The sequence below is a fragment of the Numenius arquata genome, chromosome 11 (genome assembly GCF_964106895.1).
Source record: "Numenius arquata chromosome 11, bNumArq3.hap1.1, whole genome shotgun sequence".
Taxonomy (NCBI): Eukaryota; Metazoa; Chordata; class Aves; order Charadriiformes; family Scolopacidae; genus Numenius; species Numenius arquata.
In genome coordinates, this window is record NC_133586.1 from 2,756,678 (window position 1) to 2,779,494 (window position 22,817).

At 41.3% G+C, this 22,817-nt stretch overlaps 1 protein-coding gene across 2 annotated transcripts in view; it reads left to right on the forward strand.

Moving 5' to 3' along the window:
* Positions 1-22,817, forward strand: part of MEGF11 (multiple EGF like domains 11) — a 212,456-nt gene that overhangs the window by 52,057 nt on the left and 137,582 nt on the right. The window lies entirely within an intron of this gene.

Genomic DNA, 22,817 nt, shown 5'->3' on the forward strand with positions numbered 1-22,817 from the left:
AGCTGTGCTGATTAATAACTGTATTTCTATCCATTTTATTTCTCAAATGGCCTTTGCACTCGCTGGAGCAGGCGGGTCACCAAGCAGTAGAATGAAAACTGGAACGTTGCACAGTCAGAGCACTCACTTGAAAAATAAATAAATAAATGCCACGCACCCTTTTTATGGAAGGCATTAAATAAACTGAATCTAAGAAAGATACTGCCCTTGCACTATTCAGGCCTTTGAAGTACAGTTGTATAATGTATTATTTATTGTGCATCTGCCACTACTGCAATATCAGCTAATAGGGGAAAGATGGTTTAGATGTTACTTAAGAATGTAGAAGAACATGACTCAGTGAGTCATAGACTGTGGGAAGGGCTTTTTCTGCTGCTACTTCTCGTTGCTGCAGGTCACAGAACTCCTTAGGTTTTTCTGCTGAATAATGATTGAATAAGTTGCAGCCCTGTCCACTGAAGGCAGGCTATGTAGCTCAGCAGCCGATTTGATTTTTCACCAGGTGAGTTATCAGCTGTAAGAAAGAGTATCCAAGAAAAAACTCACCTCCCTCATCAGCATGGCCCCACGGCGCCCCAGTGCGTCCCTGGGAAAGGCCATCTGAGTTTCCACTTCCAGTTTGCTTTGAGGAACTGGAGAGGTGGGGGGCTCTAGGACCCCAACTCACAGTGCGAAAGCAAGAGTTTAACCCCCACTGAGATCACTTGGAGGTGGACTTTGGCTGCTCTCCCTTCCATCTTCATAGCCTACTCCACATGTCCCTCTGCAGGGACAGGAGGCATTGGCTTTACTAGATTTGCATCTGCTGGTGTCTTCCCCAAACAGAATGTATCTGGTGAGGATCTTCAAAGAGCTCTTCATTCCCATTGTTCCAACCGAGCTGCAATTTGGGAGTGAGTCAGGGAGAAAACCCCACCTTTTACCTCTCCTTCTAATTCAGAATCCCAACGAGGAAGCAAACATGACTTTTCTTTGGTGACAGATGACCTGGGTGGCTGATCTCTTTGCTGTGTGTTTGGTGGATGAGCTCTGAATCCTAAGGCTCGCACTCGGAGTACCTTGTTTTTGTGAGGGAATGTCTCTGGTAGTTGGAGCAAAGACTGACTCTCAGGACTGGGCAAAACTACCTTCCCCTCCAGTGGCCAGTTCTGGCCATGGACCTGGTGTGGGACCGGTGGCAGTTTGTTTATTACCTGGTACTTCGGTGCCATCACCCAAATGATGGAGATAAAAACAATCATGTAAGATTTAATACTAAAGCATCCCAGGCTCCTCAAAAGAAAGTCTCTGTGTGAGGGGACAGAGCTGCTCCATCGCTTCAACACACTGCTCGGCTCAAACTGTTTGAAATGTCTGTAAAAAATGTTTACTTAAAAGTTACATAAGCTCTCACTTACTACTGTACATGAATTAGGGAGGATTCTGTTTCAATGTTACTGTAATTCTCATATTTGCCACTGACAGCCTATCTACATTATATAAATCATCTCTGGAGCACCTAATTTAGTACTATTACAGTCCAGATGAAATATTTATGTAATTTCCCTTCTTTTGATATAAACTTCAGTTACAGAGAGAAAATTGACTGTAAAAATGACATTGTAGGACTCTATATTTATCTTCTCTTGGTGATTTCCATAGCAAATTTACTCCGTTTACCAGTTGAAGGCTTTTTTTTTTCCCCGTTGCCTGATTGTAAGCATGGCAAACTGAGCATGAAATTGTAACATCATGGTGTGTTTCTCCAAATCACACTTGTCACACGTGTAATCTCAGTAGAGGCAAAAGACAGATTTGGTGTCTGGGCTGCACTTGTAGCAGTGATCCCTCTGTAATTATAGAAAGGCTGTTTTATTAAATGACACCACACCTCCGCTATTCCTGGGCTGTAGACAAAGAGGGACATGTTGATATTAATATTTACAATAGTGGTTTGCAGCCCCAGTCAGGAGCTGGCATTTGGTTGTGATCGGCATTGTATTATCAGGAGACAAAATTTTAAAGCCTTTACCTCCAACTGGTAAGTCCCGTATGCATCCTTTGATGCTTTCAAAGAGGGTTCTTTTCCTCAGGCCAGTAATAAAATCATCCTTTTCTGTCTCATTGTCTGGCTGCAGCCTGAGAACTGCAGTATCTTTGGATGTTCTACCAGTCTGCCAAACGCTGTTGAAATTGGCCAGTGGGTTAAAGCAAGTTCCTACTGAGGATGGGAGACAGGCAGACAAGCACAGACACACAGTGACAGTGTAAATCTTATTTCAAGAAGAAAACAAAAGAGATCTTTTACACCAGAGATCTTGCATGAGCAGCGTTTTCAATTCAGCATCTTTTCAGCTCAGATTCTTGTCTGGCTGCCCAATGACTTCGGTAAGACGAGGTAGAACTTGTTAGAGTTGTTTTGTATAACTTTGCAGAAGATAAATCAAAACGCTGATCTTAGTTAGAGTTAGGAAAACCTCAGCAAATCCACTGAAACCACTAAGCAAACTGTCGTAAGTACCTACCCCACAGGCTCTAATATTGTAGAACACCCAGCAAAGGGGATATATGCGTGGAGCAAGAGATCTGATGGATCTGGAGTTGTGTAGTGTAGATGCATTTAAATATCACACAGATTCCATAAGGTTCAGAGTATGTGCTCAAGATGAGATTAGGCAGCATATGGTCTTGGTATCTGTGACTGTCAACACATCCCTTCTCCTTTCATCCATAGAAAACTGTCTTCAAGAGGTAACCTGCTGGTGGATAAAATCACTTATTTATTGGCAGTCTAGTCAAAAAGCCAAACTTAAAAGCAAGAGTGACATATTAGAAAGTACGGAGGATCCAAGATTAATTTCAATTAAATATCCTTGTGAAACTGTTTTGATAAAGGGCTATATTTAAAGAGAATGGCAGACCCATTTGGGATAAAAACTAGTGTGTTTCTGTGGCTTTGTTTTGTCCCCAGAGGCACAGGTGTCCCCAGAGGCACAGGTATCTAATGCACCACCTTTGAACTGCTCCATCTACTACATTCTCCTAGTGCCAAAGAAAATTGGGTGTTCAGTTTTTCCTAGCATTGGAGATGGGGGAGGCAGTTTCTGACTAACATCTATTTCTGATGTGCAATAAAAATGCCATATGGAGTCAAATTGGTGATCACTGCTGCTTCAAATAGAGTGTTATTTCTTATTTGTGACATCTTAAAAAAAAAAAATTGACTCAGAGCTTGTCTTTTAGTGCTGGAAACTCATACGCTATTGGCCAAATCCTTGATGAAAACAGGGAACAATCTGTGGAAGTCAGTTTTACCCAGGGACTTTTCTCCATTTTATTTCAGAGGATCTATTATTAATGAATTGTTAAGAATATTCTTTTAATCTACTGATGTACCTTCTCATTAACAGGAATTCATTTCCTGTGATGTTCTCGGTAATACAAAGCGTGGCTCTCGAAATTCTGGCTTGTGCAGCTAGCGCTGGAGTTTTAGCGTTCCCGCGCCCCACTGCTGCGAAGGGCCTGGTGTGTTCCTAACTCCAATTTACGGATGGCAATTAGCTTTCTAAAACTACCAACCTTTCAACCTCCTTCCTCTTCTCACTGGGGATAATATTGACATTTAGAATCTGCAGACAAATGCTGCGGTAAGAAAGTGAATGTTTTTTTAATGGAGACTTCTGCTGTATCTGTGAGAGTGTAAATGTATGTACACAATTTGCATGCATTTCAATCTATATATCCTGATGAATTTCAGTGGGCCGTTTTATTCACGGGGAAAAATAGCCGATGCAGCCACCATAATTGAATGAATATTATTTTAAATATTCTAATGTGAGAGAAAATCATTCTCTGCGGAAGGCCAAAATGAGCCCGTATACCTACAAAATCACATTTCAGTCCTCAAAATAGACCTGAAGTAATGCATAGACCTTTTGTTTGCTTCTGGCATGGAGATAAGGCCCACAAAAGGCTTGATGACAGTTATGTATCCAATGTACTGGTAAGCCTGTCACTGACTGGGATCGTCTCCTTGTTCCCTTTTGTTCTCTTTGTTTTTAGCCATCTGTTGCCTCCTTACTTAGACAAGAAGTATGTCTGCGTTCCAGCCCCTTGGTGTGACAGTGGCGTGTATATACACGTACCCTCAACATTTCTTGGTTGACGTGCAGGGGTTTTAGGCTGAGCGGCATGAACCCACGCAGGGCTCTGGCTAAATATTAGGTGCAACGGTGCTGTTGCTGTGGGTGTTGGTCTCTTCTCCCAAGGAATGAGTGATAGGACAAGACGAAACGGCCTCAAGTTGCGCCAGGGGAGGCTTAAATTGGATATGAGGAAAAATTTCTTCACCGAAAAGGTTGTCGAGCCTTGGAACAGGCTGCCCGGGGAAGTGGTGGAGTCACCATCCCTGGAGGAGTTTAAAAGTCATGTAGATGTGGTGCTGAGGATCATGGTTTAGTGCTGGAGTTGGCAGTGTTAGGTTTATGGTTGGACTTGATAATCTTGAAGGTCTTTTCCAACCTAAATGATTCTGTGATTCTATGATTGTCTGAAGTTTGGGAACTAACTTGTATCCATTAGGGCAGGTTGCCTTCACACCTCTGCGTCACAGCTTCGGCTCCTTAGACAGTCACCTCTTTATGCAGAGACTGCTTTTCAGCTCTACGAGTATCACACCAACGGCACAGGAGAACACAACTAACGATGATGGATTTTCTCTGACAAACCCCCCCCCCATCTTACTTACCCTCTCCTTCATTAGTGACTGTGGGAACAATGGGGACACTCAGCATTTCATAACTTGAGCAAAGGCTTATCTACCCCAAGCCGAATCCTTAGGGAGCTGCCTCCCTCCCATATTGTGTTACAAACCCAGCTTTACCTTTAACTGGGTTTTTTCCTTCAGTAGCTTTTTTTTTTAAGGGTAAAGAATAAAGAAGAGGCTTAGAATATTGGATAGAATCACCTTCTATCCCAGTGAATCACAGTAGACACCTTGTCTATACATGTGTTTGGTTACTCAGTATGGTCCTAGGTTGGAGACTGTAGCAAAAACTGTCCAGCCCCTTCCAAAATTGACATATTATATATTTGGTTGTCAACATTAGGCAGCTGCTGAACCAAAAGCCAGAGTATTGAAGGAAACCATCAGTGGGCATTGCTTGCTCTTCAGCTCACGGTTTTAATAGGGAGTCAACTTTAGGAACATAAAAATGGGGTTTTTTGCTTTTAACAACTAGTTTGGATATTTACCAGTTGGTCATATCGGTTTTTCTAAAAGCAACAAGACGTCATTTGAAACTGAGGTTGGCATGCTTTGAAAAGGACTGGTTTGCAAACTGATGATCTTCTAACTCCACTGCAATTAAAACAGAAAACACAGATTGAAGAATGTCGTTAGGGAGCTATATTTGGATTTTTTCTGTGAAGGTTTGTTAAACCTGCCTTGTTTAAGATTGTCAAGTGACTGGGAGCACCAGAATTACTTGTGGTATATCCATAGTATAATATTTTTACATATCTGTAAGATTTTTAAAATTTTGTTCTTTCTTTTCCTTTTTTTGTGGATATGAGGCAGGACATTTATCATTCAGCGAAGCTTGATTTTTAGAGGATTCAAGACATTTAAATTAGAGATTTAGACTATTTAAGACATGGCAGAACTGGTGTAGAGTGGAGCAGAAGCAGCCAGGCAGCAGCTATTCCTCCAACACTGTTGCTGGAATAACCCAGGAATGGCCCAGGTGGCCAAGGCCAACAGTATCTTGGCCTGTGTCAGGAGCAGTGTGGTGAGTAGGACTCGGGAGGTGATGGTTCCCCTGTACTGGGCACTGGTGAGGCCCCACCTCGAATACTGTGTCCAGTTTTGGGCCCCTTACCATGAAAAAGACATTGAGGGGCTGGACCGGGTCCAGAGAAGGGCAATGAAGCTGGTGAGGGGTCTGGAGAACAAGTCTTATGAGGAGAGGCTGAGGGAGGTTGTTCAGCCCAGAGAAAAGGAGGCTGAGGGGGGACCTTATTGCTCTCTACAACTCCCTGAGAGGAGGGTGTGGAGAGGCGGGAGTAGGTCTCTTCTTCTAAATCACAGGCGACAGGACAAGAGGAAATGGCCTCAAGTTGAGCCAGGGGAGGTTCAGGTTGGATATTAGGAAGAATTTCTTCACTGAAAGTGTTATCAAGCCTTGGAATGGGCTGCCCAGGGAGGTGGTTGAGGCACCATCCCTGGAGGTGTTCAAAAGATGGGTTGACATGGTGCTGGGGGACATGGTTTAGTGATGGGTTTTTTTGTCAGTTAGGTCGATGGTTGGACTAGATGATCTTGAAGGTCCCTTCCAACCTGGATGATTCTATGATTCCATGAATAGCAGCTTTGGGCACTGGGACTCCCTCCGTCTGTACCACGGCCCAAATGACTCTCTGAGGTGAATAAGGGCGTGATGGAAGTAGGAACCATGATAAAATGTGTATTATTATCCATCCTTGACCAAATGCAAATTTTGAAAAGTGACAAATTCAATTTATTTCCATGAAACCTTCAAGTTGCCTGGAATGCAGGGAAACAATGTGATCCACCTGTTTTTTTTTCACTTGTCTCAAACCTGAATGAAAATCTCTAGTCCACAAATGATCAAGATTAGTATTTGCTTTGCTTTCAGGAAAGGTTACCTGTAGAGTGCCTCATATTCATTGTGAAATTTATTTCCTGATGAATCCAATTTACATTAATGTGGGCTCATTAAAAGATAATTATTGTGCTGAGAAGAAGACCACAGCATACATCAATAGAACATCTGTAATTGTTTTAGTCGTATGATAAAGAGATAATTCAGAGTTCAGCTTTTCATAATGCCACTTTTATAAATGTCAAAACTGGATTCTTATTTTAACAGCTATGGCAAAACTTAATTACTGTGATAATTATTATCAAGAAGCAGATGCCTCGCACCAGCTTACCTTCTCTCTATTAGCACAGTATAGTAATCTTTAATGTTTTAACAATTAGGATTTTGAAAGAGACTACTACGGTCATACATGTTGAAATGTCTGGATCAGATAAGTTTTGATCAGAGGAAAATAGCACTTTTAAAGTCAGGGTTTGGAAGACACTGTTAAACAGGGGTCCCGACACAAAACTGTTCTATTCAGTTTCCCAACACAGATAAAGATTGAATAGATTTAGCGAAGATATTAAATTGATAATTTGGTTTTATCTGGTGAATTTTGCTCCGTGTGTGGAAGTACACACTGGAGTGTTGGTTCTATTTGCTGGCTCGCCCTCTGCTTGACATTATATAATAATAATTAATGGGTACTTGCATTTATATAGCTATATACCTTCATGTCCCAAGTATTTCATAGCATTAACTAATTAATCATAACAGCAGCTGCGTAAACTAGAAGATACACTGTACAATAGAGTTCATATTCTTCAGCCCTGGTGTTCCGGAGTAACAGCTCAATAATTTCTTCTTGGTGTATTCAAACAAGTGCTTGATAAAGCGGAGGAAAGAATAAAGAAAATGAAAGTGTCAGGGAGAAGCAGAAGGATAGATGATGGATCCAGTCCAGTGCTGGAAATACGTGGAAACTCATGTGTGTGAGGTGGTGTGGGATCTCTGTGTGTGCTACCGGTGGGACAGCTAATTCTCTGATCTGTCATGAAGGGTGTAATAGTCGGCCAATAGAAAATGTACTAATGGGTAGTGCCATACGGACCACATGTTTGGAAAAGAGAAGTCCATTCTTTTTTGTGGGGTTTTTCTGTATCTCTCTCTACCAGCTTACTGCAGGGTCGCTGTTCACTTCAATGTGTGCTTATGCCTGTAGATAGTTCAGATGGGAAGAGTTTGTACTTCCACAATCAAGGCTTCTCATGAGGTTTTAAGGCCTGAATTCATAAACCGGTAACGCACAGTCTGTAGTGATGTAAGACAGTATGGAATCAGTGAGAGTGAACAAAATCTCCAACCTTCTACTATTTTCATAGCGGGAAGCAGAACTGAAGGGATAAATAGACCTTCTATAGCACAAACGCATCAGTGACAGCAGCAGCTCTGCCATACCATGGGCATCTCTCTAGTGATCATTGAGTAAGATTCTTTTCTCTGCCTTTCTGGAAAACTTATAAAGAAAAAAAAACACATTTATTGACCCCTTTGAGAATCAGAAAACCAAAACAGTCAAGGGTAAACTAATAAACACACTTATTAGAGGGGCTTTAAATGTCCAGCAAAAACAAAGGAATAAAAGAGAAGATAAAAAATTCAGCATCATTTGATGCAAAGAATATACTCTAAATTCTTGTTCCTAAGAAGCTTTCCTTTCTAGTTTGTACTTACGGAAGGCGCTTATAATTGTAAGGACATTTTTCAGCCTGAAACTTTGCTCATCTGTTTAAAGAACATCCTCACTAGGAACTGAGTCACGCATGTAGGTTTGCAGTAGCTGCTGCAATCTACCACTTAGATTAAAAAGTCTAATTTAAAATTAAAACTGTGTTCTAAAAATCATTCTTTCAGCTATATAAATGTTGAAATTCTTTGTAAAGTGTAATACAGCTACTCTAGTTGGTGAAGTAATGCAGTTCTCAGTGTGTCTCAGATAACATCGGGCTCTTAGATATTCCAGCTATTCAATGAATTTCAGTTAGTAATGATGTTTGGGACATTAGCACCTTTCATCTGAAAATACTGAAGAAATATAAAAACAATACTTAAATCTCAGAGAAGGCCTTCTGATGGGCAGACCAAGGCAGGAAATGTGGGGCGTTATTCACGTTTCACAGTAGGTCACCCACTTCTCTTTAAACGCGAGGCTCTCAGATCATTTCCCGTACAATAGGCACGGAGCCGGTTTTAACATTGTATTTTTATGATACTGCAAAGCAAAAACCACTTCCCACTGCTTCTTACATTTCACAAAGGTGGGAATATGACTGTGAGAAGGCTCCAATTCAGAAGTTCATCCATATTTAGAAAAGCATTTAGCACATCCTAGGCCAAGTTTACATATGCATATGCATGTCATTAAAGCAAAGCAAGTGCTGTAAGACTGCACGGAATTAGATGAGGGAACATCCAGGAACATCCAGTCCCACGACATGGTCTAAAAGACTACAAGAGATTGAGTTTGGCACGAACCCCAATCCCCTGGCTGCCCCAGCTGAGTGCTCTCACACGTCGGTGCCATTCTGCCCCACAGCCTTTATGTGCCGCATGCTTTTCAGAAAAAAGTGTGGCTCCCGAAGATATTCCAAAGACATGCACTAGCATCTTACTAGAGTTACTACAGATAACCGAAGTTGTCATGAATCCACCGGTGCAGATCGCTGAGATAGTAATGACGCCTGCCCAAAATAGTTTGCAGTTGCTTTCCAACTGTTTCTACGTAAGATTTTATATCTTGAGCCATCCCATGATTAGGAAAAAGTTCTATATATCACAGTGAAAGTGAAATCCCAGTGAAAAGCTGGGATTCTTGAGTTCCCTCCTATATTTTTAAAGGATATCACTACCACATGTATGGTAGAGTAAATATACCTGTCTGAGGAAAGTTAGATGGAAATAGATACAGACTATACCTGCAGCTGAAATAATGAATAAAGCTGTTTTCAGCTGAAGAAGACTCATCTGAAAGACCCCGTCACATAGCACTTTTTCTAAAGGTAAACCTAGACAGAATCTCTCCTAGGAAAAGGGGAAATTGATTCACTTACTGAATTGCTCACCGGAAAAGATGTTGAAAGTTAAAGTAATTACAAAGAATGAAAAACAATTGGGTCCAAATCGCAAGTTTTTTTAAATCACTGCTCCATCCAGTGCCTTTGACTTTGTCAGTAGCGTAGGTGTCTATTCCCCTGTCACGAGGAGGGTATGGTATGCATAAAGACATGATCACTGCATTGAGCATACACTGTAATGCCTGAAAAACAGATCTATAATTCCTTTCTTCTCTCTCTTTCTTGGTTTACCAAGCTGTCCCTGGGGTGCTCATTGTTAAACATATTCATAAAATCCCTTCGACTTAAACAGAAACGAAAGATACAGAGAAAAAATCCTACTTTGGGTTATAGCTGAGCAACACCAGTAAAATTAGCCAGTGGCTCAGGTCCTCACTTGGTGTAAATTAGCACTTTCAACCCCAAATGAGGTTTTGACAATTTACACCCACTTGGTTTTTTTGTGGCATTGCAAGTGACAGCTGGGTTTGGCTTCTCCTGCTGGAACAAATAGGAAAAGGAGAGAAAAAAAAGATACTTTACCAGCGCTTTCCAGATGATCTTTCTTTGTGATACAAGTGTTTGTATTTTAATAAGTGCCTTTTCCGCACAGTCCAGCTACTTTTGCTTGAGCCTGCAGAGAGGAGACACCAGCAGATTCTCAGGGGATGTCAATTGATGTGGCCTCTGCAGTGTCAAGGGACAACTTTTTAAAGCATAAACCTATAGCTCTTCACCTGTAGTTCTTCACCGGTAGAAAGCAGCATTGCTTACCGTGAGGTGAGGCTGGCAGAACAGCCAGGAAAAGCACCAAAATTATCTGATACAGACTGAAATTTTCTCACTGAGGAGGTCCCCATGCTTCTTTCAAGATTATTATGCAGAGCCAGTTCAGGTTTGTTGGTCTCTCCTTTCTTTGTGTTAAAATATAATATACATACTTTGCAAATCTGTGACTTCTTTATAAAATCTCAGTCTTAGGCTTTTAAATATGTACCATATGAAATACCAATCGGCCTCCTTCTTTCTCTCGGAATATAACAATTACCAAGCTAATAACAGTGACTGATAGAAAACCAGATCCACTTGAATTGAGATGGGCTAGCCGAAACCCCCTGTTGATTGAAGAAGAGTTAAAAGCCGTGTCATCTTGTCACCTTTCCTGGTGACAGTGCTCCCCCTCACCTTTCATTTCTCTTGCATCTTTAACACCAAGTGCTGCTCTGACAGTACCCAGCAAGAGCCTGAAGTCTGGAGCGGGGCTGCTTGGGCAGGTGGTTAATCCATCGGGAGGAGCAGCCAAAACCCAGTTCTGCTGATTTGGAACGTGCTGCTTGAGGAGTCTCTGCCAGAGAGAGAGACTCCACAGACCTTGAATAAGCAAACAGCAGCATTAGAGCTGTTTTCAGAAAGGATCTGACCTTCCGTTGTCCTCATCATTGATTTGTGATTGGAAAAAAAAGGGGAGAGTAGAATTTGATGGGTGACCTCTGACATGAAAGAGCAAAGCAGTTCCACGGTCAGGAAAAAGTAAGAAAGAGGGGAAAAAAGAAAGCAGAAAGTTTTAGATACCTGTGGTGTCTCATATACACATATATGACTGATAAAGTATAAGAACCAGATGTTTCTTTTCCAATTGTCCTCTGCACCCCGTCTCTCAGAAGAAGGGATAGTAATGAAGTTTTATTACACATAAAATTAGCTTCAGTAAGTGCTACCATTAACTAGATAATAAAACGAGTTGCCTGAATGTTGCAAAAGAATTGTTTTTTAAAATGTCAGTTAATTGCTAAATGGCTTTAGCTCCTGTCCAGCTACTTTATCTTTGCCACAACGACGACTTCAGCAACTGAGTGAAAGATTTTATGTCCCCTCTTCTTTGTTCCCTGCGAGGAAATGCGAAAGACAGAGCCTCTTACGCTCTGCAGCAACTTTTGGTATTAGAGCATCCACCCAGTCTGTCCCTAGCTGGCCCCTCTCTTGTCCCCAGGACAGACTGACAGAGCAACTAACCACACTCCTGGGGATGTTCACCGGGACTCAGCCAGGCCCTGGACTTCCCAGAGGAATATTGCCAAAATAATTGTCACAAACATGCTTTGAAGCATAACTGAACATCAAAGGGGGTCTTCCTTGGATTCGTGGGGAAGGCGCTATAATCCCCGAGTTAGGGTTTAAACCCATTCCAGCTGACGTGTCCTTCTGAAATCAGAGAAGAACCATTCATGGACAAGCAGAGGAGAGCGAAGAGGGACACGGGGGCAGGTGGAGTCAAGGGGAAGATTCACACCAACAGGAGCAATGTTTGCATTTGGAATCCTCCTTCAAGCATCCTTCGGACTTAACCTTGGAATACTGTCTACAGTACAGAACTGCTGCCTGAAAAGCAGCTGGTCTTATTAAGTCATAACCTTAAACTAACAGATTGTAACATTTCATTACCGTTGTGCCACTTGTGTGAACACCGAGTTGGTGGTGGCATTGGGGACAGTCTGCGTCAGGCTGGCACCCCGTTCCTCCTGGGACCTGGCCCTGCTCAGCTTTGGCTGGCTCTAGCTCTGCGGTTGCTTTTATCTCCATCCTCCTTGCGTACAATGTCTACTTATTTAAACCCAGTTCAAGAAAGCTTTTAAGCACGTGCTTAAAGTTAATCGCATGATTTGCTGAATAGGAAGGGTTTTAAGCCTGTTTAAATTTAAGCATATGGGTAAGTGTCTGGCCGGAATAAGTGCTGTCATTATGAGCAACTTTTGAACAGCATATCGATTGTGTGCGTAATGCCTGAGCGTCCCCACGCAGAGCACTCTTTTATTTGGGAGCAAAGGAGCCTAGGGACCTTGACAGCAGGCTTTCTGGCTTTATTCACAGCCTAAATCATCATCCGTAATAGACAATTGTATCGCTGCGTCTTACATGTTCATTTATCCTTCAAGACTTGTGTTTATTGAATAGATTAATAGGAAGCAAATTTTGCTTTCCTTTTATACAATGACGCTGTCTTGACATGCGAGCTCTCCATGTACTGTATAGAAAAAGCACTACTTTCCATCAATCCTGTCACCGTTATCCTGTTCTTCTTGGATGAAATGACTGTTGACTCAGATGTCAAGATTAGTTCCTGTTTTATTAAAAAGTGATAGGAACATATCAAATAGGTTGAAATTTCTCCAGCAAAAATGCCACCTCTAGACTGTGTCTAGACTCTGCATGAAGTTTTAATAGGGAGCTCAGGGAATTAATTAGGTATGTAAAAATTGTCAACAGGAATGAGAACTCATGTCCATCACCAAAAATGTAACCTATGGTTGAAGAAAACCTTTTGCTTGGGGACACATCCGACATGGATTTTTCATGTGAGATCCCATTGACTTCAGTGGGAATTCATTTATGGAACAATAGTGGAACATGGCACCCTGGTCATTGTTCCATCAGAGGTTTTAGCTGCCCTACAAGACAAGGGAGATGGTCTGAAGGGTTTACGTGATGTGGTTCTGAGACAAATGCATAAGTGATGTAGAAAAGCCAGGTATGCATTAAGTGGGTCATCTGAAGTGCATGCAAATAAACCCTTCACCCTGTACTGCCAAATTGCTATTTTAGATAGATTTACAGAAAAAGTATTTTGCCGAGTTTAGATTCATATTCTTGAGACAATTTTCCATATCCTGGCAAATGTAAATGTAAATTTTATTTAGGTATGCTGGCGGTCCTTCTGAATAAAGATCAGAGGAATCTTAAATGTCTTAAAGCAAATCAAGCTCTTCAGATATTGTTGTGCTTTTGAATATGCAAAATCTCATGACTGTAAGGTCTTTTAGCCAGGAATTTACTGAGTCTCTGAGGTGATGTTGTTTAGGCCGTTGACAATCCAAGAGTTTCTCTTTCCACAATGCAGAAAGTTGACAATTCTGATCCTCCGTGAATATAGAAACCCCAGAGCTCCCCAAAGGGCAATTTTTCCCCCTGGGTGTAGCTTTGAAGAGTTGGGTTCAGGGACTTCTGTAGCCTGGCTGGTGGGCAAAGGGGGTTTTGTGGGATGACCTCAGCAATGGCAGCAGCTCTGAACTCAAAAGCTTGGTTCTGTGCTGGGGAGGTGGGTTAGTGGGCAGCCCACCACTGAGGTGGGTGGAGTTGGATTTTAATTTCATTTATGGTACGGATTTGCATTCCTGCTCTTTCTCAGAGTATGTGTCTGCACTAGTTACATATTTAGAGGTGCCAACGTTGACGTTGTTAAAATAAGAGTTACAAATAATTCATTGCAAATGATTGTTTATTACCTATAAATAAAACTATAGATACTATACTCCTCTGCAGGAACAAGTTTGATACTGTGATGAAATACTATTTATGAGTAAAGCAAGATGCTATTACGATGCTCTAGTAATGAAGGGAGAATTCTGTGGGCTCATTGCTTCTCTGTTAAATGCTAAACTCAATAAAGTCATTTGGAAGATTCCTGGGAGGGATAACGAGGAGAGAGAGATTAAAAAAAAAAAGGGAAAAGAAGAGAATGGTATAGATGAGAACACACCCAGGCAATTCCCTCTGGTTTACATTCTGATTGCACATCAGTGTTACTCTGGAGTAACTCCTTGTAGCTAATGGTTTGTAGACAAACCAAAATTGGTCTGGAGAGAAAAGAAAGTATTACAAATTTGTAGAAGTGGAAGAGGAATTTTACCTCATTTAGAGACATTAACGAAGAATAACTGGGAGTGAAATTCTCAAAAGCCTTAAATTGCACTTTGAAAATTGATGTAAGATGTATCTAGCTCTACACGTGATCATGATACGAGTACACATAAACACACCGGATTTAACCTACTCAGTGAAGAGATTGTCAGCCAAAACCATGACACAGATGGAACAGGAAGGAGCTTCCTGCAAGGTGCCCATTGCGCAGCCTGGCAATCGTGTCAAGTTTCTTGGTGCCCTTTGTGTACTGGTAGTGATACCAGAACTAATTTAGACCAGCCTAGATATTTCCATCTCTTCTGAAATATAAGATAGGCAGTTGGACTAGATGGTCATTGTAGATCCCTTCCAACTGGAATATTTTCTCTTCTCTTCTCTTCTCTTCTCTTCTCTTCTCTTCTCTTCTCTTCTCTTCTCTTCTCTTCTCTTCTCTTCTCTTCTCTTCTCTTCTCTTCTCTTCTCTCTTCTCTTCTCTTCTCTTCTCTTCTCTTCTCTTCTCTTCTCTTCTCTTCTCTTCTCTTCCCTTCCCTTCCCTTCCCTTCCCTTCCCTTCCCTTCCCTTCCCTTCCCTTCCCTTCCCTTCCCTTCCCTTCCCTTCCCTTCCCTTCCCTTCCCTTCCCTTCCCTTCCCTTCCCTTCCCTTCCCTTCCCTTCCCTTCCCTAGATTTAGATTCCTGGTATGAAGAGCTTTTGAAGATTTTCTTCTGAAACTAGGCTTTTTTATAGAAATGAAGCAAGTAAGCAATCATCTGTATATCACAACTTTTGTTTCCCTGAGTTAGATGGATCTTCCCTTTGACTGCTGTGGCCAGTTTAAAAAGTGACGGTTTTAAGGCAGCACATTTGAATTCCCTGTTTGCCAAGCTCTCTTCCCCGTGTAGTCTCCAGAATGACTGGTAGTTTCAGGATGTTGTTTTCTAAAGAAATTGGAAACACTTGGAAATAAACCCCTAAAATAATACTGGGAACATTTTTAACTCTTTTGAAAAGTGTTTAGGGGTTTCAGCTATTTGCAGAGGTGAACACTGTGCATATTAAAATGATGCCTTTTGGAAGCTCTGAAGCTGTTGCTAAATGTTACAATAAAAAAGTCATTCCATCCAGAACACATTATCAGTTAATGCAAACACAGGATTTTTAAAAAGCGATTACATTCTTTGGTGCTCAGAGCAAGGAAACAATAAAGTGAATACAATCTCATCAGCTCACAGCCGTGACCTCGCGTGGGGCATTGGTGCTTCCCAGGACTTGCTGAAAAGCTCCCAATAACCTGCTGTATGACTCAGTGTTTTGTGTTAAGACACAAATCTCTCTGGAAAACAACATCATCTCGGGACCTCAGTGGGACCATGACTCTCATTAGGGGACAATAGGTGGGAAGAAGTTTTAAATGGGGTCAAGGAAACCTTTTGATCAGCTAATAGAGGCATCTTAGGATGGAAGTAATGAATGGTAAAAGCCCATTTGAAAGCAGCGTTGGAATAGAATGAAAAACACTTGAAACATCTGAGATCAAATAAGCAATTGTTTTGTAGAAATTCTTGATCAAAGTGACAGCAGGTACCTGACTGGTGAATCAACAGACTGTGGGAGGGTGAAATCAGAATCCGAAATTCAGTTATATCTCAACTTAAAGCCCAATCCCGTACAGACCCGGGCAGCTGTGCTGTGCGGTAGCTGAGGATACATCCCTACCTTCAGCACTAGAGGAAACAACAGAAGTATTTTCCTACTTGAGTTCCAGATGCAGGGAGAAAAAAAAAAGGATGTTACCAAGGGGAAAATGCAATATGCTGACCATCTGGTGAGGCACTTGCAGGCAGGGTGTGATCTCAGCTACAGGAATGGATCACCCACATCTCTCTTGTACAGGCTGCCAAGCAGCAGCTGAGATGCAGAAAAGATTCCTCTATTAAGAGGTGCAATGAAATATCATCATAATTTAGAGAATTAACGTAACGAAGTGCAGGCTTCAGCGTCTTGACTTTTCATATGTTTTGCACTTGGATTATGTAAGATAATGTAGCAATAAATAATGTGCTATTACATTTGACCATATGTTTAACATGAGCATGAGTGATGTCCCACACTAATGATTATGAACAAATGACCTCTGATTTAAAAAACATTATTTCAAAAATGTGCAAGTTTAACCCTGTTCTAAGTGAAAAGTAATATCAACAGTTTAAATTTGGAATTATTATATTGGGCAGTTATTAGGATATATGAAATACATCTCTAGTTTAGTAACAGGGTTCTCAAGAACTATCTGGATGCTTTCTTTCTGATTTCTTCGTTTTTCTTTTCTGATTTGCTGCTTACAACACACCCAGACTTTTAAGAGTTTACAGTTAATGCCCTCTCTGCCTGTCAATATACTGGCAAACCGATAAGTAACTGTATGTTTTCCAAACCCGTGGGGGTGTTGCACCTGCTGATGAAAGGGTTCTCTGTAATAAATTATCAACACTTTTATCCATTCTGCATTTAATTAGTCCTGGTTTTGTCACCTTTTTGGTCTCTGCTATGTAAAGCGTGGGGTTTTCCTGTGACTGACCAATGCTTCCATCTCAAACTTCCATTTCTGAACTTACAGAAGGTCCTTGATCAAAATGTACTGCATCTCATACATATATAAAGTGGCATATTGTCATCTTCTGCATTTCTTTGTTTGCTCCTCATGAGTGACTCTTTGAAAGTCTGTTTTAGAAGACCTGCTCAAGATACTCGGGCATGGTACAGTGACTGTCAGGCAGGTCCGTGGTGACGAGGCTGGTTCCGAGGTCAGGCCAGGATATCAGTGCATGGGCTGGGGATCGACAGGGTTCATGGCCAGGCTGGGACAGAGCTAGAGACAAACCCACCTACAGCATCGCTCAGGCAGGGACTGAAGGCCCAGGGCTGAGCTGAGATGGAGCCTCTGGGTCCTTGGGTAGAGAGTGTGGGTGGTGGCCCAGAGGAGGCTGGGCAGGGCCATCAATGCCCATCGGTGCACCCAGGACCCTGACAGACAGCAGTACTCTAATGGTATGTGCCAGAGGATGCTCTCGTCACACGCTTCTACATAGTCCAGGACCAGCTTTTGAAGTCACCCTCAGCTGTGGTAACCACAGCCTCTTTCTTCAGAGGGTTGGGCGTCTCATGTTATGTATATGTCATTGTTTCTGTTTGATCAGAATTTCACTTTTGGTTACCAAATGTAACTTCCTTTCCAAGCCAACATCTTAATGGCCTCGTGCCAGCATTCTTTGATAACCTTCCTTGGAGCGATAGGTCAAATTTGGAACACATGGTGAACGCCAAATTCTCTACTTTGTGCAATGCAGAGTTTACGTGAGTGTTCAGCCCTTTATATTTTGAAAGTTGTGTAACAAACTAATATTTAGAGACTGTCATTCCTTGTTTCTCGTCTTAGAATCAGACACAGCATACACGTTTTTGATACATTATTAAATATATCCACCAGGTAGTCAGGTTGAACGGTGTTCATCCTAAAGGCTCAAAAAATAGTACGTTGCAAATGCAGTTTCTATTTAGTATGCAAGTCGTCTTCTACAAGCAGAATTGAAGAGTGGGAGAGGTGGGGATACAATCCCATGTGTTGATGGAGTGATTACTTCAGGAACTCATTTATGTTTTCTACAAAACTGTATGCAGATTTGTCCAGGTCATTTGGATCCCTGCCTCTCATCTGTACACATGCTGAGGATTACGAAACCCCACTGAGATCTTATCTTCTGAATTCTTTTTATCTTGTTTTCACTTTGGACTGCATCATACTGAAATTTAGTGGGAATATGTTATATCCCTAACTGCAAAGTTACCATAATGCTTGTAACACGGGCTGCGTATCAATTACATTTCTAAACCCAAGAATACGTGGGTTAAAGAGTCTGGAACGGCGCATATAAAGAAATCAAGTATTTAGTTAGGTTTTATAACCATGGGCTGATAGTGAGTGAGAAATAAAACTGCATGCAGACTTGGGTTTTCTTCTTTCCTTCCTCGGGCAGCTGCCCAAATGTTGCATTTCTGAGTTATAAGAGGGAGTTGGATTTGGCTCCTGTACAGATTCCGCATTCACTGAACTGCTTTCTTCATTTAGTTAACGGTCTTTCTGAGCAACACTGGTTGCATTCATCTTTATTATGCGCTAATGGGAATCACTGCATGGGAAGCCTTGATCTTGAGTTTTGCATAAAACTGCAGCTTGCAGATGCTCTAATCCTACAAGCTATTAGTACAATAAACTTGTAATTGATATATAGATGTCAGTCTTTCACGTCACCTACCTGAAGGCCAAGAGTTATGAATTTTAATAAACTACCCGCGTCCTTGGAGCTGTGATCTCCCTTCATTTAGGAGAATGAAAGGTCCAGCACTGCTCCTGACAGTTATTGGAATAATTGTTAATGTACTATGAGAAGTAATTCAACATCAGGGCAATTTCTGAGACACACTAGGCAAATTTAAAACATTTTATTGTGCTAATATTACAGTTAAAAGTGATATTTTAAAGCAATTTACCATGATAATGCCAATGCAGTGGTAAGACAAGTACTTCCTTTTAATGCTGTTCACAGAAAAACTGGTATCCACATAGATGTAGAAAAGCTTCTGGAAGACTGGTTTATTAAAATTAAAAAGGAAAAATGAGTGTGATACAGTATAGTTGTGAAGGAAAATTGCTGGATGAATTTCTAGAAGTGTATGTAAATGCCGGGCGTGAAGCAGTGTTGAATAACGTATCGCAGTCAATACACGCCAGTGACTGCGTAACTGTGCAGGATAATTTATGTCTTTGTCTTTCTAGGAAAAATAGAAACTCTGTAAACATATGCAAAAATATTTAACTATTAGCTCCAGGGCACTATTTCACCACATTTCTGGAATATTAAGACTAACTAATCATATATGTTGTTTTTCCTCAGTAGTATGCAAGGGAAGTACCGTCTTTCTAGACATGTATATTTGGTGAACTACGGCAACGATTATTTGATTGATTTAACTATCAGAGAGGTTATAATAATCATGAAACAATTCACAACATCATTAACTAGCAGAGCATTTGAAATAATACAAACGAGACATTGATTCATGGTCGTGTTTAGATTTACTTTTATGTACTGTTGTGGTCCTTAAATATTGAGAGCTGGTTTACGCGTAGTTATGGACACATGTGTAGTATTGTTTTCTACGAGAGATTCTTGATCATAACTAGTTTGTAACCAAGCCAAAAAACAAAAAGAGCATTTTATGTCCCTAAAACAAGATAGGAAAGAATCAAAATCTCCAGAAGGAGTTGGAAAAATGCAGAAGTTTAAAGGAGAGCTCAGCATGGGCTGGGAAGGGAAGTTGCCTCACAGCCGTTGTTATGGAATGGGTGAATGGCTGCCGTAACAGCACGGATTGGGCAATTAATTACCTCAGATTTGGTTTGAAAGGCTTTGGAAAAGAAATGGTCCAGACCATTTTTCTTTGTTATACCGTTTTTTCATGCTTCTTCGCCTATGGATCTCTTTAATTCTGCATACCCATGCATTAATGCAACTACGTCTTTTGTTGCAGACAAATAGCAGTGGTGTCGGTGCATGTTGTGTGTGCCCGGGGGAAGTGCCGACCTTTGAGACACTTGGATCTGGGGCTTCCATGGGCTTAAAAAACCATAATTCATAAGTGCATTCATTTGACTGGTGAAACTTCTGAGTTTTCATTGCAGTGTCTCGTAAAGTCCAATGCTGACGTTTTTGAGGATCATTAACATAAATGAAGACTTCATAACGATGGCTTCCCCATTCTCTCCTTCCTTCTGATACCGTGCACATCCTTTACAGCCAATGGGGAAAACTGATCTCTTGCAGAGAATTTAGAAGCCACAGATGAGGACTGGGAGGCTCCTCTTCCCCTTCTGAACGCCACCAGAGACCAGGTGGCCATAATGTGGATATTAGATGTTTCATTCAGATTTTCTACAGTTCCTCTTTTTTACTGCAACAAAGGATTTTCTTTAACTAGGACACACATTAATGATCAGATACTTTTATCCTTTCTTGCCAGACCCCAAAGTCTTTTCTCCTCTCCGTGATATCCTTTGCCTGTTTCTGCTTGATAATCAATGTAGGCAGTTTTATTAGTGACGGTGCCTAATTTAACATCAAAAGAATCAGACCGCCTCTCTGGTGTGTGAATGATTGGAAGACCTGATTCAGGGAAGACATAAGGCACGTTAAGTGTTTCAGAGGAATCGGGTTTTCTGTCTGCCAGCGTCGCTGACTGAAACGCAGAGCTCAGGGAGACCATGGTGGGTACAAAAGCAGCAGTAAAGACTTTTTTGTGCTAGATCCCAAAAGCGTGCCTGTGAAAATATTTCCTAAGGCAGCTCTCCATCACTCCTGCATTAAACCTTTTAAGTTGCTGTGTAATCTGGTAAATCTTATTCATCCAGATAGATGCATTTGAATGAGAACTCACCCTGCGAGTAAAGACCGGCCAGTAGAAAGATAACAGTTCTTATTTGTCATTCTCTATTATTGTAACCATATTACAGAGGATAATGAAGTGCAAGTTACAGCAATTAGTTGGTGGCAGCACAAATGATAAGCCCAGCACTATTACTTCCATATACTGTGGTGTGCAATGCAGCCTATTGATTTAGCGGCAGCTTTTCTTTTTTCTCTTTCACTCTCTAGTAAGAAACAACAGTGAGATTTATGTGAGCGGTACTGTTTTGGAATACAGATCAGGCTGGAGAAACGCTGGTGTGAATCTTTGGCTGCTCACTATTTAAAAAAGACCAGCCTAGGTTAATTCATAAAGTGCTTTACAAAATAGGATAAATGCCGTGTGTTCCACAGTAGGGCTCCTTGGCTTTTTTCCTCACACCTGACTGCCTATTAATCTGCCTTTTAACTGTGCCTGCGTGGAGCCACACATGGTCGGAGCCACCAGCAGTGTCTCTCTCTCCAGGCCTCTCCGAACTGGGTCACCCTTTTGCTGTTGGTTAGCATTAAATTATTCCCGTTGAGACAACCAAGACACTCCATGGGGCTTTCTATTGTCATGTTCTGGCACTGAGATTTTATAACAGATTATGGGCAATCTGTCATTTCAGGCTGTTCAAGGATATACAAAAAATTAGCCACATGTTGCTCTCTCACACTGAGAAATTGAACAAAGACAACAAAAAGCATATTTTTCCCCATTTATTATTTGATTATTATTGACTAATAAATTTAGTGAATAAAGCATAAAGGATAAAGAACTCTAATGATGTATGACGTTTTTCATTGTCAAAATGCTGGTATGGATTTCAACGGAGAATAATTTCAGCTGTCTTGAGTGGGCTTTGATGTGCAGCAGCTTCCACAGACCACGTGGAGGTTGAAGCCCTGTCCCGAGAGTGGCCTTTGGTTGCCCCTAAGAACACATTTCACCAGTCATTGTTCCATCCCGGCTCCAGGATGATGATGCATTTAGATTAGTTGGTAATTAATGTCTCCTGCTACAATTTTAAACATCTTCTTCCTCTTTTCGCTGGAAAATGAGAACCCAGAAGGATTTTGTTGTTGAATTCATGAGGGTTTTAAGTTCAGTCTAAACCATGGCCTCTGCATACAACCAGGCCACTAATACTGTAGGAATACTCGTAGAGACTTCAAGAAGTTTTGAATTTTGTCCAGGTAAATATTTCACATCTGAGTGCACATATATACACCCGACTATTTCAGCTCTGAATAAACAGTATACATTCAATGTACATTAATAGGGTGTACATATATTTTATATTTCATCTGTATGTTTTACATATTTTATACATATGTGTGTCATATACGCTTTTATAACCTGTATATTTATGTCTCTCTCTATATGCCTGTACGTGCCCATGTGCACATAGATGTGTGTTTGTTGTGCTCGTGGCTGTCCAGCTTTAGTTATCTATGGTTATGAAACTATATGTATGTGTAGGTAGATGGATGGATAGATATTATCTTCCTATTTACACACTTCCCCTTTGAGGCATTTCCTAAATCGGAAGCCATTGGTGCCATTCAGGCGCTGCCGCTGCTTTTGCTCCTCTTCCTCCTCTTTCTCTTTTGAAAAGACGTTTAATCTCTGTTACTGTCTGGGCCTCTTTTCACAAACATGAATGTGTAAGCTGCCCTCTGGCTCGCAACCCATGGGTCCAGGTGCTGTCTGGACCTCCTTTTCTCCAGTGCAATCGCGGATTTATCGTTCTGACATGGTGCTTCTCTCTTGGCCAAGCCCCCCAAAAATGCTGTCACCCTCACCCTCCTTTTCCTATTGCCTATTCTTGCCAACGATGGCTGTAGCCTCCTTGAAATCAGTTCTGGTCTCCTTCCCTTCTCCACCTACACATAATCTGATCTGTGTACGTTTGCCTACACATAATCTCATTTCAAGAAA